Here is a 19,139-nt window from a genome sequence, read left to right on the forward strand (position 1 = left end):
AGCAAGCAGCAAGTGCCATTTATGAGTGTGGTTTTGCTGTGTTTTCTCTCCCCTCCAATCTTCTCTTCCAAAAAGAACAGGTCCTGGGTCATAGAATTGTAAATAAAGTTACGTTTTGTGCTTGTAAATATAAGAATGCTGCCCACCAGCTATGTGTTTAGTTTGAAAATTCCAGAAATAATCGGGTAGTTGTGGGTGTGAAACCGTTATATTAGGTAGCTGCTCAACGCAATAGGAGGGACATATTTAGTGTTAAAACTGTCACACACACGGGTCAGAGTAAATGCTAGGGGGAACCACACCTATGTGTCACATTTAAAAGTAAGGTTAATTTTGCATGTCCGGCTCTACCAGTCGTTCCAGTGGTGGTTTCGACTCGGGACGATTCTGACGAGAGAGGGGTGTAGTGTTGCGGTTTTGAAATAAAGGTTAATTCCCCCTCTTAGTTAGTTACACCACAACATGTAGCCTCGCGATAGTTCAGTTATTTCTTAGTGAATGTAAGCATAGTCCTTTCCTGTGTTTAGTTTTGCATTGAGTTGGCCAGTGAGATTAGGTGTTCTCTTGGCGCTTTGCTTTGATAATTTTGGTTTGGCACTGGGATGCCACGCAGCAGGCCTGGGCAAGTCTACCATGGCCGAAGGGACGAGCTGCAGGGGGAGTGGCCGGTAAGCATGAGCCGCCAATCAGGGCTCGAGGGGAGTGGCTTACCACTGCGGCAGGAGGCGGGGCTTGGAACATTCGGGTAAGATCGGGGAGGTGCCATATAAGGTCCTGCCCCGAGCAGATTAGAACAAGAAGAGAACGAACGGCATGAGAAGGCAGAAGGCAGACAAGAATGCGAGTGGAGCTGCAGAAAGAATTGAATTGCCGATTGTACACGAACTTTCCGCCATTCCCCGTGCTCTGCGCTGTATTAATTGCGCGCTCGAGAGGACGACCCTCACCGGGCCACAGACGCGCGATTTTCCTCCTGCCTGCCTTTGTCTGCATATGCGCCGCGAGGATTTCCTCCTGCCTGCCTTCGCCTGGATACGTGCCGTGAACATCGGAGAGCCACACTGGGCGAGCTACCCCGGGGTGACTGATGGGGAAGCGCGTGTGGAAATGTAACTCATTGATTGGGACTAGTAACGAAGCAGATAGACGATTTCGTAAATGAGTGTCAGGAATGTGCACGAACATGGTAATCCCTTGTCCACCTGGTCACAGCCCCAGGCTGGAGCACCCCCCTATTGTTTGGTAAATGGAACTCGCAGCAGGAGGGGAGCGAGCTGGTGCCAGTGAGGCGACCGAGTAGAAGCAGCGGAGAAGGGATTACGATTTCAGCGCACAGGGGATTAACTGAAGCTTGCCCATATAAACAGAAGAGACTTGGAGTCAAAGAGCACTCATCATCAGAACCTCTGCCCGACGGGAGGAAGGAGGACGGGAATGGCGGAGGAACATCGGCCGAACAAGAAGGACCATGCGGATAGAGTGACCTGGTCCATTGAGTTAAACGGTAGTTATTTGGTATTGGAATGAAAGTGAACAACCAGTTAATAAAGTCATGACCTTTTGTAAAACCTGTTTCCGACCATTGGCGTCGAGTCTCACCACCACTTCCCCGACAATCTGGAGGCACCGCTGGATTTCGAGTGGACGTCGCCAAGGTAAGCATGGCGTCTTGGGGATGGTCCATTATGAAATACGAATTCTGAACATGGTGGAGGATGTGTGTGTGGGGCTTGCATTCCATAGGTAATCCAAGGAGTGTAAACGTATTTTTGTCACGACCGTCCGAGGTAAAAGTCACGGATGGAACGTTTTAAATGATTCTATTATTCGTGTGCTTGCGAGGATACGTACGTTATACGCTGGGTGTGAAGAGCCTTACTCTGGTCTGCGGGCAAATCGGCTCATGAAGTGCACCATGAGGCGATTTGTTTGCCGGTTCGGTAAGGTTCGGTAAGGTCCGTACACGTGTACAATCGTGTACACCCGTTTTAAATAAATAAATAAATAATTTTTTTTCAGTTTTCCCGCCATGTCTAAAACTCGTTTGATTACAATATAAATTAATGACAGACAACGCCATCTCATGCCGGTCCAGAATTATTGTGAAAGATGGCGATTGGATGAAAATTGCATACCGACACTCCCTCACTGTCCCTCATTGTCCCTCATTTCCATTTCGGTTACCTGTCTCTTGCTCCCGCTCCTTCTCCCTCCCCTCCCTCTAGTTCCCATTGGCGGACGTTTTGCGAGAAGCAAAGCGTTTTGCAGGAAGCTTCCAGGAAGCTTCCAGGAAGCAAAGCCAGGGCTGTTGTTTTTTTCGTGTTTTTCCTCTGCTCCCTGTGACTGATATATAAATCCCATTCAAAAGTCAAGTGAATCGGATGAAAATTAAGGATTTTTTGAAATTGTTGTTGACTTTGGGCTATGTTGAATAAAAAGTTGTAGATTGCACTAATTGACTGATATATAAATCCCATTCAAAAGTCAAGTGAATCGGATGAAAATTAAGGATTTTTTGAAATTGTTGTTGACTTTGGGCTATGTTGAATAAAAAGTTGTAGATTGAACTAATTGACTGATATATAAATCCCATTCAAAAGTCAAGTGCATTGGATGAAAATTAAGGATTTTTGAAATTGTTGTTGACTTTTGGCCTATGTTGAATAAAATAGTTGCGGGTTGAACTAATTGACTGATATATAAATCCCATTCAAAAGTCAAGTGAATCGGATGAAAATTAAGGATTTTTTGAAATTGTTGTTGACTTTGGGCTATGTTGAATAAAAAGTTGTAGATTGAACTAATTGACTGATATATAAATCCCATTCAAAAGTCAAGTGAATTGGATGAAAATTAAGGATTTTTGAAATTGTTGTTGACTTTTGGCCTATGTTGAATAAAATAGTTGCGGGTTGAACTAATTGACTGATATATAAATCCCATTCAAAAGTCAAGTGAATCGGATGAAAATTAAGGATTTTTGAAATTGTTGTTGACTTTGGGCTATGTTGAATAAAAAGTTGTAGATTGAACTAATTGACTGATATATAAATCCCATTCAAAAGTCAAGTGAATCGGATGAAAATTAAGGATTTTTTGAAATTGTTGTTGACTTTGGGCTATGTTGAATAAAAAGTTGTAGATTGCACTAATTGACTGATATATAAATCCCATTCAAAAGTCAAGTGAATCGGATGAAAATTAAGGATTTTTTGAAATTGTTGTTGACTTTGGGCTATGTTGAATAAAAAGTTGTAGATTGCACTAAATTGACTGATATATAAATCCCATTCAAAAGTCAAGTGAATCGGATGAAAATTAAGGATTTTTGAAATTGTTGTTGACTTTTGGCCTATGTTGAATAAAATAGTTGCGGGTTGAACTAATTGACTGATATATAAATCCCATTCAAAAGTCAAGTGAATCGGATGAAAATTAAGGATTTTTGAAATTGTTGTTGACTTTGGGCTATGTTGAATAAAAAGTTGTAGATTGAACTAATTGACTGATATATAAATCCCATTCAAAAGTCAAGTGAATCGGATGAAAATTAAGGATTTTTGAAATTGTTGTTGACTTTGGGCTATGTTGAATAAAAAGTTGTAGATTGAACTAATTGACTGATATATAAATCCCATTCAAAAGTCAAGTGAATCGGATGAAAATTAAGGATTTTTTGAAATTGTTGTTGACTTTGGGCTATGTTGAATAAAAAGTTGTAGATTGCACTAAATTGACTGATATATAAATCCCATTGAAAAGTCAAGTGAATCGGATGAAAATTAAGGATTTTTGAAATTGTTGTTGACTTTTGGCCTATGTTGAATAAAATAGTTGCGGGTTGAACTAATTGACTGATATATAAATCCCATTCAAAAGTCAAGTGAATCGGATGAAAATTAAGGATTTTTTGAAATTGTTGTTGACTTTGGGCTATGTTGAATAAAAAGTTGTAGATTGCACTAATTGACTGATATATAAATCCCATTCAAAAGTCAAGTGAATCGGATGAAAATTAAGGATTTTTTGAAATTGTTGTTGACTTTGGGCTATGTTGAATAAAAAGTTGTAGATTGCACTAAATTGACTGATATATAAATCCCATTCAAAAGTCAAGTGAATCGGATGAAAATTAAGGATGTTTTGAAATTGTTGTTGACTTTTGGCCTATGTTGAATAAAATAGTTGTGGGTTGAATTAATTGACTGATATATAAATCCCATTCAAAAGTCAAGTGAATCGGATGAAAATTAAGGATTTTTTGAAATTGTTGTTGACTTTGGGCTATGTTGAATAAAAAGTTGTAGATTGCACTAAATTGACTGATATATAAATCCCATTCAAAAGTCAAGTGAATCGGATGAAAATTAAGGATGTTTTGAAATTGTTGTTGACTTTTGGCCTATGTTGAATAAAATAGTTGTGGGTTGAATTAGTTGACTGATATATAAATCCCATTCAAAAGTCAAGGGAATCGGATGAAAATTAAGGATTTTTGAAATTGTTGTTGACTTTTGGGCTATGTTGAATAAAATAGTTGTTGATTGAATTAGTTGACGGATATATAAATCCCATTCGAATTGTAAAAATTGTGGTAACGTTTCTTTGTAACTTTGTAACTTTGTAAAGTTGTAACTTTGTAAAGTTTCAACAAAAGTTGTTGTAAAGTTGTAAAGTAAAGTTTGCAACATTGAAATAATGTTGTTGTAAAACGTTTCCACAACGTCGCCACAACGTTTCACTTTCGTTGTTGCAGCGTTTTGCTCCAACGTTTTGGGAACATTCAAATGTTGGGTTTTGCTAATGTTTCCACAACGTTGTTTCAACGTTTTTTTCACATTACTTTCCTGCAACATTGAAATAATGTTGTTGTAAAACGTTTCCACAACGTCGCTACAATGTTTCACTTTCGTTGTTTCAACGTTTTGCTCCAACGTTTTGGGAACATTCAAATGTTGGGTTTTGCTAATGTTTCCACAACGTCGCCACAACGTTTCACTTTCGTTGTTGCAACGTTTTGCTCCAACGTTTTGGGAACATTCAAATGTTGGGTTTTGCTAACGTTTCCACAACGTCGCCACAACGTTTCACTTTCGTTGTTGCAACGTTTTGCTCCAACGTTTTGGGAACATTCAAATGTTGGGTTTTGCTAACGTTTCCACAACGTCGCCACAACGTTTCACTTTCGTTGTTGCAACGTTTTGCTCCAACGTTTTGGGAACATTCAAATGTTGGGTTTTGCTAACGTTTCCACAACGTCGCCACAACGTTTCACTTTCGTTGTTGCAACGTTTTGCTCCAACGTTTTGGGAACATTCAAATGTTGGGTTTTGCTAACGTTTCCACAACGTCGCTACAACGTTTCACTTTCGTTGTTGCAACGTTTTGCTCCAACGTTTTGGGGACACTCAAATGTTAAGTAAATCGGATAAGAATTCACGAGTTATTTAATTATTAGCGATTAATGAAGTACTTATTTAATTAATTACATTTCTTATTACATTACAGTAATTACATTACAGTAATTACCTGAGGTAATTACAGTAATTACAGTTCCGGTAATTACAGTAATTACAGTAATCATTACAGTAATTGCAGTAATCTTATTACAGTAATTACATTACATTAACTCAGGCACCTTTTGAGTAAGGAAGCTGATATTTGGACATGACACTGACCAAGTGATGTGGCTGTCAAGGAAAATTTTGATTTATTGATTAATCATTTAATAAATTAACTCGTTGATTTATAAATGACTTATTTAATTAAAATTCCTCAGAGATACATCTTCGGATGAAATACTTGCAGATTGGTTATGCTATGAGCCAATTGATTAAGGAAAATATTTTGTGATGGCCATATTGGCAATTTCGTGGCCATATTCGTGGCAACTCAGTTAGTGCCACTGCACCTTTAAAATGCATCCCTGCGTTCATTTTTCGATCGATTGAGTTGAAATTTTGAACAATCGGATCTGGACTGTCGTTGTTAACGACTCTAGCACGCACTCGTCCAATCAGGATGGAGCGGTATGGTCCCCGGATCATCACTGCCCGCAGTTTTAATTAGTTTTACTTTTTCTCTTGGTCATATAATTTTGAAGACATGCATGTCATGATATAGGAAATGTTTGTTCTGTTGAACGGAATAAATGTTGTTTATTTGTGTGGGTGTGTATTTTTTGTGTATTTTGTATATATTTTCACGGCTAATTCCAGTTAACATCCTGCAAAATTTGCTCGTTTTTCTGGCCGAGTCGAAATTGCATTGAGTTCCTATGGCATGCGCCATTAAAAGCGCTGTGTAATGGTTGAGCTCCCTTTATTTCGTTTTGGTCATGCGGATGAGCAGACAAAGTGACGAATGCTGCGGCTGGAGCAGTAGAAGCGATGTTTTTAATTGAAACGATTTAATGAGTAATAAACGTGGGAGGGGGCAACACCACGCATACCTCTTTTAAGGTGTGTATAAACCCTTGAATATTTCAGCAATCAATACAATGCTGAAACAATGTAAGTTAATTTAATGAGTAATTTAATGAGTAATTTAATAAGTAATTTAATGAGTAATTTAATGAGTAATTTAATGAGTAATTTAATAAGTAATTTAATGAGTAATTTAATGAGTAATTTAATGAGTCATTTAATGAGTAATTTAATGAGTAATTTAATAAGTAATTTAATGAGTAATTTAATGAGTAATTTAATGAGTAATTTAATGAGTAATTTAATGAGTAATTTAATGAGTAATTTAATGAGGAATTTAATGAGGAATTAAAAGTGGGAGGGGGCAACACCACGCATACCTCTTTTAAGGTGTGTATAAACCCTGGAATAAACGTGGGAGGGGGCAACACCACGCATACCTCTTTTAAGGTGTGTATAAACCCTGGAATATTTCAGCAATCAATACGATGCTGAAATGATGTAATTTACTGTGTAAGATGGTCGACCTTGGGTTTGTTTGGGTTTTGTTGTTTATTTTTGTGGGTGTGTATTTTTGTGTATTTTGTATATATTTTCACGGCTAATTCCAGTTAACATCCTGCAAAATTTGCTCGTTTTTCTGGCCAAGTCGAAATTGCGTTGAGTTCCTATGGCATGCGCCATTAAAAGCGCTGTGTAATGGTTGAGCTCCCTTTATTTCGTTTGGTCACGCGGATGAGCAGACAAAATGACGAATGCTGCGGCTGGAGCAGTGGAAGCGATTTTAATTGTTCAATGATTATTCGATATTGTTATGACTTATTGTCAATAGGTATACTAAGTGGCCATGAGGTAGCCTGTTGCTATGTACAGTTTTATTCTATTGTTGATTATACCACATAGCTGTGGTGATAAAGGAAATGTTCGTTTTAAATAGATGATTATGATAGGACCATGACTATAAAATCATGATGATTATTATGAATGATATCATAGGGTTCAAATGCAGAATGATTGCATGAACTTGGGAAAGAACTTTCAAGCCCTATGGGATAAATTGGGTGTTACAAGCGATGAAGTTTCAAAATTTAGCATGATTGAAGGAATTTTACAGTCTTATTTCAGGAGTTTTACGAAATTTATATTGCCAAGAGATTTGGGTACTATTAAAAGAAAAATGATGAGATATTTTTCCCAAAGAACTTTAATATCTGCCATCCATTTTGGCGGTCTCACGAATGAAGGATGAGTTGCCTTTAGTGGTTGCAAAGAAAATTTGTGAAGACCGGGCAAAATGGAAAAATAGGTCAGATATGACCCTAGGACAGAACAGTGATTCGTCAATTGACATGAGGTATGAACCAGAGGTGACGACCGATGAGCTTCGATCTCAGTCAATAGATGGACCTGTCCTGACATCATTGGGGAAAGGGCTTATGCAAGCAGTCATCCAAAATGATTAATTTGATTTATTGATGAATATTGATAAATTAATTGAAATTGAATAATTGAATTGAACTGAATAAATTTATTTGAATAAATTTAACTGAATAAATTGAACTGAATAAATTGAATTGAATATATTGATTGTTTGATTGATGAAAATGCGATCTCAAGAAAGAAGCTTTGATATCTTTGTGAGATATTATCAATGTGAAGACAACCTTGGAAAATTGACCAAGGTGGTGAGTTATATATAGATATATATGTGCGGTTACCATTGTGTGATTTCCCCTTCGACAGAGCGGACACCTGAGGATTCACCTATTTCATACTGACCCTCTGGCTCATCTGCAAATACTGATCTGTGAGATTGGATTGTGCAAAAGCCACAGGTGAGAGAGATTCTCTGGAAATCACCGTTTGAACAGGTGGAGAGATCCTTCCTGGAGGTACGAGTGAAGCTTTAGAGGAACAAACTACAACACATCCAACGCTACTTTGATAAAAGGCAAAATGGGAAATGGAGCCTGCAAGAATACACAAGGACAACCAGAGATTCCACAAAAAGGTACTTGTACACATCATATGTACGACCGTTATGGTGCCGAAGCTATAAGGCAGGTCGAGAATTGGTATTTGTGGACAAAGGGACATGATGAGGAGTTTCCAAGAGATGGTACATTTGAGCGAAGTCGATTGGAAAGATTGGAACAAAGATTGAAAGCCAGGAAGAGACAGAATCTAATGGTAGACTGGCTTGCATTCCATCTTTGGGATGGTGAATCCAGACAACGGGAACAGCAAGAACGGATAATGGATCTAGAACTTAAAATAAAAAGGATACAGGATACAGTGGAGGAGACAAATGCACAACTGCCCTCGAAATTAGGAATGAAAGTGACAGTTGTCCCATCTGATTTCCAGTTGTCTCCCCAAAAAGGACGGTACAGAGAATTTTTTCGTGTTTCAGGAGATAACGAGAGATTGCAGTGGCAACTCAGGGATGTAGAGATGCAGCCCAGCAATACAAGTGCACAGGTGCACAGACCAGGCAACGACAGAAACCGGTGTTTCAAGTGTGGACGGATGGGACATTGGAAAAGAGGATGTCCGTATACCAAAAGGAAGACAAGTTCATAGGGTAAACCAAGATCAAGGGTACCAGTGCTGACCGATACCTCAGACAATGATTAGGCCTTCATTGCGACAAATCCCAAATGACAATTGGCCTCAACAAATTAGATTACTGGACAAACATGAATAACTGTCGATGATTCTTGGGTCTGAAAAGTTTTCGGAGCAAGAATTATTCATTTTTCTTTTGCTTATAAGCAAATTGATAATTAATTGATCAAATGCCGAAATTGGATCTTTTATGTTGGGCACAAAATTTTAAATTTACAAAGTTTGGAACAATTGCTTTGCAATTGTTTTGGCAAACCAAGTGACAAGAGTCACATCATGATCAGGTGGGAATTTCGGACTATTGTTCCACACGATTGATAGGTCAGTGGTCGACTGACATACAAATGGGTGGGTAGTCAAATTTGGATAAATTATTGTGGGAACTGAAAGGGTAATGTCAATGTGACGTCATAGGGGTTTTCTAAGAATAAACTTTTTGGTCCATTTGTGTATTAGCGCTTATAAAATTGAAGGACAAATTTTGAGAAATTGAAATAAAGTTGACACCCATCCGGATCTGTAAATAAGGGTTCCAACGCAAACAAATACGCATAATGCATGTGTGTGTGGGTATTTTGTGTGTCAATGTTAGTGTTTTTGTGTATCAATCTTACAAGATTGTTGACACCGACAGTGTGCCTTGTCTGGAAAATAGATAGTTCCATGGGGATGGGATCGCATATCGAGAGAATTCGTAAAAAAAAAAAAAAAATAGAAATATAATTTGATTATGAAAATTATCACTTTTGTCAAGGGAGATGGAGAATAAAGATTTGATTTGCTGAGTTATGAGCAGCTATTCATTAATAGTAAAAATTGGGAGTAATCTTGGGATTCCATTGTGATCGAATTTATATGAGAATCAAAGCTATTTATGGATATGAGCTTCATAAAAATGTGGGAGTACAAAATTAGCCAAATTTTGGAGAGGTCTTACACTGACTTCCCAGAGTACTCTGCTCATGGATTTTTATATATATAAACTTGAATTTAATCAGCATATAAATTGTGCTGTATGTATGGATGTGTTTTAGGCATAGATGATATGGGAAAATAGTAAAGAAAATTTTGCTGGTTTGAACTATTGTGGGTTTTCAGTTCTGGAGTTCAAACAAAGTCACTGGTTAACAGATGAGAAAGGATAGTAAATAAATTATTCGATGCTGGGCAAATTAAGTACGATATTACTAAGACTTATGAGAGCTATTGTTCTTCCTTACAGCAGTGGAAAATTATTGGAAAAAATTAGATCCAACATAATGAATCTATAAAAGAATGTGATAGGGATAATATCCTCAATTTGTACTAATTATTTGATTGTGGGTAAAGGAATTAATTTATCGTAGTGGATTGTTAACAGCAGCCTGAAAATGTCCTGAGAGTGTGCATCCATGTAATCAGAAATCCCAGATTTGTTTTTACAAACAACATTTTGGTAGAGGTCTTGTGTGGACGAGCACTTCCTTGGTAGATAAAAAAACGGTACTGCATGCTGGCAGCCACTTTTGCGGCCAGTTAGGCCAAACAAATTGAGAGGAAATTGTAGTTAAATACGTAAGTTACACATGGCTATTTGTAAAAAAGGAAATTTGTTGAGATGGGAAACATTTTTCGAAGGTTTATTAAAGTGTTATAATATGACATGTGGCAAGGCAAACTATTGGATGGGAAAATTAGATCTGGTTATAGAATAAATTTATTGACCCCTTGAAGTTAATTCCTCGAATCATTGTTTCACTGGCATTTTTTGTTCACATTGGAAATAGTTTGGTAGAGCTTTGGTTAAAACCTTTGGTTGCGGTATCTTGGAACGAATTGATAAACCATAGGAGATTGATAAGAATAGAAACAAATATGGACCCAAAATAGAAAGTTGGATTCATGCCTCTCATTGCAAGCAAGCACATGGGGCTAAGGTGGACGATCCCACAGAAAATGAGGCTGCACCTAGCAGCCCAGCAGAACATTCAGTGGCGGATAAATGATAGTCGTGATATACATTCATTTGAATTACATTTTAACACCCCTTGCATTGATAAACATTACATTTTCAACATGTGATATTCCTACTTGGGATAGTGACATTTATTTGCCTACATGACATACCATTATCTACTGATATTAGCGCAACATGAGGGATAATGTATCACAACTACACTCATGATTAGGGGATTTAGTTCGACCCCGGGAGATAGGGGGATCAGGGTAAGACAAATAATCTGATTTATGTTACATATTAAGGGATTGTCTTTATTTACCTTTTAGGAAGCTTGTTAGTTTGGTATACAATGTTGAATGTCATTGACATATAATTATGTCATAGGTATGAATATATACAAGGAGTAGCAGACTTGTTTGTTGGTTTAGTAGTTATATTGGCAATTGTTTTAGTGGTGGCTTGCTTGAAAGCCTTAGTGACGGTGTGTTTGAATAAGGTAACCAACAACACGATGATAACGCATGAAGTGACAAATGAGGAAAGAAATGTGGAACCAGAAAAGGAAGACTTTTATGGCGACATAAATACTGAGATTAAAAGATTAAATCAAGTGATGTTGCAAATGAATACAGTAGAATTAAGATAATGGCATAACGACAATGTTATGAGTTGTGTCAATTACAATATCAGTGAACTCATATCACCACGAGTGACACACTGTCACCAAAAAAAAAAAAAAAAAAAAGGGAAAAGAAAAAGTGGAGAGGAATTTTGGTAATAATACATTATGCTTAATTTGTTGGTTTGGGAAAATTGTTGTTGGGAATTAGATATTCCCGTTTGTGATTGTAATCATATACAATTTATTTTCTTAGAGTAGTGCTAAAATACCTGCATGAGTTAATTTTTGAACTATATTAACCTGAAAACAATTGTGGATGCTATTCTTAGTTTAGTAGTAAAATACATACCTGATTGAATATTATTTGTGTGACGCATATAAATGAATATAACTTTTTGTGTTAAGGAAAAACAACAAATTGTTGAATGTGAAACTGTCGGAAGATATACATGATTATGCTGATTTCATGGTAAGATGTACCCTATCTGATTCAGTGTGTGTGGAAAGCAGATTCAGATGTGACTGAGCATAAGGATAAGACGAGATCACATTTTGAAGGGAGTGCTAACGGAATTGGGAAGAAGTTCGAGAAAGAAAATTTGTGGCTAAAAAAAAATGAAGTTAATCGTGGCATACACCCTCTTTCTCAAAGAATGATGAAGACATTCTCCCGTGTAACTTGGAGATGAATGCTTACCTTCACCAAGGAAATTTATGTGACCATTTGCCTGGATCACACTGCAACATATGAAAGAAAGGCGATCACTTACTCTTGTTCGAAGGCTTCGAACATTCACCACATCAGAAGTTGCAGGACAACAACATTTTACCTGCAACCTCTGTGAAATGCGGGGACATATGTTATTACTTCACCAACGTCCGGGGAACCAGCATGGAGCTGCAAAAAACGGCTGTGCCCTTGTCACAACAGCTGTGCACGATTCTGCTGGTTGCTCTTGGTATGGACCATGAATGACCTGAACACCATGGTCCCAACATCATTGTGGATGCATCCGGCATCCCTGTTCCACATCTTGCTGGCCAATCAACATTACACCAACACTTGCTGCCCACTCATAATGAGGGAGGAGGCAAGTCGACTACAACTGGGCGAAGGCCTTGTTCAAGGAATCATTATGGTTCACAGCAAGAGTGGCAAGAATGCTACATGGAGAGCAGGGTCAGTCTATGACTCCGCAATGTTACCACAACAGCGAAATCCTACACGAAGTAGTGCAGGTGCTATGAAGACATTAGGAGAAAATGTTTCATACCTGGATTCAAACACAAGTGATCAGCCCTTCCTTTCAAACAAAGTCAACATTTGTGTGGAGGCAAACGTTTTTGCCAGATGGTGCAGATGCTTTACAAAACTTGAAAATGAAGTGAAATTGTTGTATCTTGGTGATGGTGAAGTGTTGTTTTGAAAAGATATTTGTGATGCAAAGGCAATAGATTGAACAATATGGAAGGAGTCAATGACCAACGAAATGTTTTTTGATTCTTGCAGGATGACGGTGTATGCCTAAGGGAATTTGATTACCAAAGTTATGGTTTGGATACTTGTAATGATGTTTACTTGCAGTGATTGATTATTTACTTATACTTGTATTGATGTTTACTTGCAGTGATTGATTGTTTACTTATATTGATGTTTAGATTAATGGTTAATATAAACAAAAACAAAAAGATGAGGGAATTGTGGAAATGTAACTCATTGATTGGGACTAGTGTTACATATTTATGTGAATGTATGTGGATTACCATTCAGGTCTTTGCTTATCCGTGTGTAGTATATTAAGGGTTGTTGTGATTGGAGGGTCAGGAGCCCTTCTGAACAAGTGGCCGGAAACGGAAGTGACCGGAAACGGAAGAGGAAAAGACACGAGGAAAAAAGGACGAGTATTCTTCTTCCTCGCCCCACACCGACGAAAGGTGGGATTGATTGAGCCGTGTGGAAAAGCGGCGTTCCGAAGCCCGCCTGGCGAGAGGAATCACCGGGACGTGTACCTGCCCGGTGGAGACGTCAAGTTGACGTGGGGCCGTGCATCGACCCCGCGTCTGGCACCGTTCCCAACACCGTCTAAAAAGACGTGTACGGGTCGCCCGTTGGGGCCTAACACGCCTGGCAAGCGGCGTGGGGCTTTTGGCTTGCTTTCCCGTCCCCGCGTCGCGTGGCCGCGAGGGGCTGTAGCCGGGGTGCCGGGTACGATACCTGCCCGGTGGAAACACGTCCACCCGGGGTTCGTTCAACCGCCTGAGTGCGGCGACGCCGACTATCATCTTGGTCAGGAGGGGCCCAGAGACATTGTGCGGGACCGAGACCAAAAGGGTGTCGTGAGTACTCACCGGGACACACGTATATAAGATGGCCATCTTACTCATAGGGAATTGATTGTGGCTGGGGAATTGTTGATGGTAGTGTATTGTTGATTGCTCGGGGAAAATCTCCGTGGTTGTGTCATTGAAATATTGTTGATGGTTGTGTATTGTTGATTGCTCGGGGAAAATCTCCGTGGTTGTGTCATTGAAATTGTATGGTATCATTACCATTGAAATATATCCTTGAACGTCAGTTGTCTCTTGGGTGAAATTCATATGGATTGCGTGGCGAAAGCGCATATATAATACAGCTTTCTGGCGAAGTTCCTCTCACGGTCCGGGGGTCACTGAGACCAGGTATTCACCGAGGGGACCACGTAACACTAGTAACGAAGCAGATAGACGATTTCGTAAATGAGTGTCAGGAATGTGCACGAACATGGTAATCTCTTGTCCACCTGGTCACAGCCCCAGGCTGGAGCACCCCCCTATTGTTTGGTAAATGGAACTCGCAGCAGGAGGGGAGCGAGCTGGTGCCAGTGAGGCGACCGAGTAGAAGCAGCGGAGAAGGGATTACGATTTCAGCGCACAGGGGATTAACTGAAGCTTGCCCATATAAACAGAAGAGACTTGGAGTCAAAGAGCACTCATCATCAGAACCTCTGCCCGACGGGAGGAAGGAGGACGGGAATGGCGGAGGAACATCGGCCGAACAAGAAGGACCATGCGGATAGAGTGACCTGGTCCATTGAGTTAAACGGTAGTTATTTGGTATTGGAATGAAAGTGAACAACCAGTTAATAAAGTCATGACCTTTTGTAAAACCTGTTTCCGACCATTGGCGTCTTGAGTCTCACCACCACTTCCCCGACACGCGCTTGGCACGCGAACTTCTCTTCATCCATCTCCCCATGTATGTGAGTGGGCCCATTTGTCTGGGGATAAGTTAAACTGATTAAGCTCTGCTCTGTGTCCCTTTCCTTTCCTTCTGGATCATTGTAAATAATAATAAATCGTGTCCTTCCTCTGATTTGACCGTCCTGGAACTTCCATCCATTGGCTTTGCATGGTACAAATAAAACCGCTCGAATCGGGTTCCAATAAAAGTAACAGCACGAGTCACGTGATACTCATTCCGCTCAGGCGGACTCGATTAAGCGTGGCTCGTGCGAGGCTCGATCCCCGCTTTTGTGGCAGCGTGGGTACCAAAGGTACGTGCGAATTTGTTCCGAAACCCTTTTTCACGTTTGTCCGGAAGTGGCGATTCGGTCTCGCGGACCCGAAGACCCAGGGGAAAAAAGGGGTTTAATCCCCTCCCCTTTGTGACGGAAACGGGCTTCAGGGAATCCGCAGCAATATACATATATATATATATATATGTATATATATATATATATATGTATATATATATATATATATATATATGTATATATATATATATATATGTATATATATACAGTGGTACCTCGGCTTACGAGTGCCCCAACGTACGAGTTTTTCGGGATACGAGCCGTCGCTCGGGCGGTTTGTTGCTTTGGGATACGAGCCGAGATCCGATGTACGAGCTCAAAAAATTTATTTTTTTGAATTTTCCGGTTGTGGCTTCCGGTTCCGGTCACGTGGTTATCTTGCCGTGAAAGCATCTCTGCTTGGATATAAAACACGCAATCGTCGAAATACATGAGCGAGGAATCTCCTTGCTCCAGCCGGTGACGTCATCGGCGGGGATCCCCGCCTCCAGAGTGGCTGGTCACGTGACCGCCAAAGCGTGTCGCGCGTGCGGGTATAATGAGCTACACCTGTGGATCACGTGACCACGGAAGCACGCCTCGCTTGAGAGGCATGGCTTTCGGTTTGCGTTTTGCTTTATAAGGCGCGATAAATGGGCTTTTGAGTGTTAGCGGTTCATGGCGTTGACGGTTCATGGCGGTTCATGGTTCATGACGGTTCATGACGGTTCATGACGGTTCATGGCGTTGACGGTCAAAAACCCATTACATCAATTTTACCAGGCACTGTACAGTAAGTACAGTGGACACCAAATGCACGGTGGAAGGCTAGAAGTAGAAGATCGTCCAAGACAAGTGAGAATAAGCCATACTTTGGAGGAGATGACGTCATCGCTGGTCCGATAACCAAAGATGTGGTATAAAAAACCAGGTGAGCTAACAATGCAGCAATGAAGGAATTCGGCCAAGGCACCGGCACACAACGACCTACCTACATCGAAAGACTCAATGCCAATGGTGACAGAAGCCAAGACGGCCGGCTTAAACACCGCCGAAAGACCACGGTGTACCAACCTACGATGCAGAACATCTTGCACTTAATATGATGACAACAGGTGCCATCCTCTGACGTACCATTACAGGTACAGGTACAGTACACGTGAGCACAGAGCAAAAGTTCACTGAAACTGAGATTAAGAAAAAAGAAAAAACACCTCGTGGTCCGTGCTCGATATCCGAGTTTCAATCTTTTCAAACACATGATGCTCTCGGTCACGGTATCTCCTGCGAGCTGCTTCTCCTTCAACCACACAAACAACAACTTCTCCATATCTTCATGGATAGAGGTCCGGAGCTTTGAAATAATCGTAACGCCCTTGGCTGGCGTTATAGCCTTTATGGACTCCTTCTGCTTCAAAATCGTACATATCGTAGAAGGAGTACGATCGTACTGCCTCGCCAAGTCGACAACACGCACACCTCACCTGGCATGCTCTTCTCCTCTGCTTAATAAAACCAGTTTATTTCTTTACATTCTCTTGTATTATGTACAGTATATACGAGGTCGTGCTTGTTTATACATTATTTGTTATTTATAAAGTACATTTTTGTTATTTAAAAGCACCTAACAAAAAAAATTGGTGTTTTTTTTTTGAGGCTGGAACGGATTAATAGCATTTCAATGCATTTGAATGGGAAAATTTGCTTTGACTTACGAGCGATTTGGCTTACGAGCTCCGTCACGGAACGGATTAAACTCGTAAGCCGAGGTACCACTGTATATATATATGTATATATATATATATATTATATATATATATATATATATATATATATATATATATATATATATATATATATATATATATATATATATATATATATATATATATATATGTAGCGGTTACCTTTTTGGGACATAATCCATGGGCACAGGCCAGTGGGGCTTTTGGTGGTGTGGGCGTGGCGTGGGCGTGGTTGTTGGTGCCACGCCCTCCGAAGCAGGGTTTTGGCGTTATAAAAGCTGTATGAGTTCCGGTCGTGATTTGAGTGCTGTTGGAATAAAGGCGCTATGAACAGCTGAGATGAGTCTCGTCCTCTCATCATCCGCAACTCCGACATTGGTGACCCCGTCTAGCTCTCGACGTTTTGGAGCTTCAAATGAACATGGCGAAAAGCGCAGTTTCGATTAAACTGCCGGAGTTTTGGGAAGGACAAGGACCGCAAGTACGAGACGCTAAAAGCGCTGCTGCTCATAACCGTCGAGCGCACTGAGGCCGAGCGCGCCCGCGAACTACTTTCTCTAACCGGGGCTGGGCGATTCCAAGCCGTCGGAGCCTATGGACGACATGTTGTCTCTCCTGGGCAGCCACCGACCATGTTTCCTCTTCAGGGAGCTGTTCCTGCAACAGCTGCCAGGAATGGTGCGGTCAGCCCTGGCTGGCTCAGCTGTTGAGGATTTACACGCCCTGGCCAGGGAAGCAGACAAGTATTTCGCCGCCAGACAGCAACGTGGTGTGGCCGCATGGGACACCGGCCCCGTCGAGCCTCCGCCGCTGGCGGACACCGTCGCGCTTCACTGAAGAGGGCCATGAGGACAGCAGCCTCGGGAGGCTCGTGAGGACCCTCAGCAGCCTCCCCCGAGGTCCGTGAGGAACCTCAGTAGCCTCGGGAGGCCCGTGAAGGACCTCAGCAGCCTCTCCCGAGGCCTGTGAGGAACCTCAGCAGCCTCGGGAGGCCCGTGAGGAACCTCAGCAGCCTCCCCCGAGGCCTTCACCAGCCCCCTCGGTTGGCTCAACCCCACGGCGGGCCCGTCCCCCGTCGGGTAAGTCCCCGGTTGGCCCGCCCACCGCCAAGCCGCTCACAGTCCCTGTTCGGGTCATCAGTCATTTCGGCCGGGTGGTTAAGGCCCCCCGAAAACTGACATTGCCCATGCGGGTGCATTCTGGGGGGGCGCATGTAGCAGTTACCTTATTGGGACATAATCCATGGGCATGGGCCAGTGGGGCTTTTGATGGTGTTGGCGTGGCATGCGCGCGGTTGTTGGAGCCATGCCCTCCGAAGAGGGTTTTGGCGTTATAAAAGCTTTATGAGTTCCGGTCGCGATTTGAGGGCTGTTGGAATAAAGGCGCTATGAACAGCTGAGATGTGTCTCATCCTCTCGTCATCCGCAACTCCTAGATATATATATTCCTGGATCCGCCCCTGATATCCACCCTGATCCACCCTGAAATTCGCCCTGAAATTCCTGGATTTCATCTGAAATTCACCTGAATTCGCCCTGATTCGGATCCGCCCTGAAATTCCTGGATCCGCCCCTGTGTTACGTGCTCCTCCCCGACTCCATGGTCACGGTGTACCTTCGAGCCCCGAGAGGAGTCATGGCAGAAAAATGTGTTATTCTGTACGTCAAAGATCAAGGGAGAAGCCACCCCAATTGTTACTCACAAACAAATATTGCATTAAGATCACACAAGAATAATAGTACAACAATAATAGTATTCAAAAGTACAATCAATATGTCCTATGATGGTACCATCAGTTTTGTAATATTTAACTCACTGCTCCAAGTGGGTGAAACACGAACATTCCCCAATGTCTCTTATTCCCGGCTTTGAGACGAAATTGATTCACTCCAGTGATCGCCAGAACGAGGTCCAACCGAGACCAGAATCCCATGCGGATGGCAAATACAGTCACACAGCCGAAGCTGCACAAAGGCGCCCTCAAGGCGCCTGGGAAATCCAAAGGCGCCCTTCAGGCGACTGAGAGATCACACCCTCTGGTATGGACGAATTAACCTTCAAAAAGCCACGTCACACACACGCCCCAGATCGACGTCTGAATGCGGTGGAGATGGTCGAAAAGAGACGAAACCGCGAGCGAAGCACAAGTCCTGCGCGAGTCAAAATGGCCGACGACCCGGTCTCGTGGCGCACGGCATCGCGATGATTCTCTCCTGAATCGATTGCAAA

The sequence above is a fragment of the Myxine glutinosa genome, chromosome 2 (genome assembly GCF_964187855.1).
Source record: "Myxine glutinosa chromosome 2, kmMyxGlut1.1, whole genome shotgun sequence".
NCBI lineage: Eukaryota > Metazoa > Chordata > Myxini > Myxiniformes > Myxinidae > Myxine > Myxine glutinosa.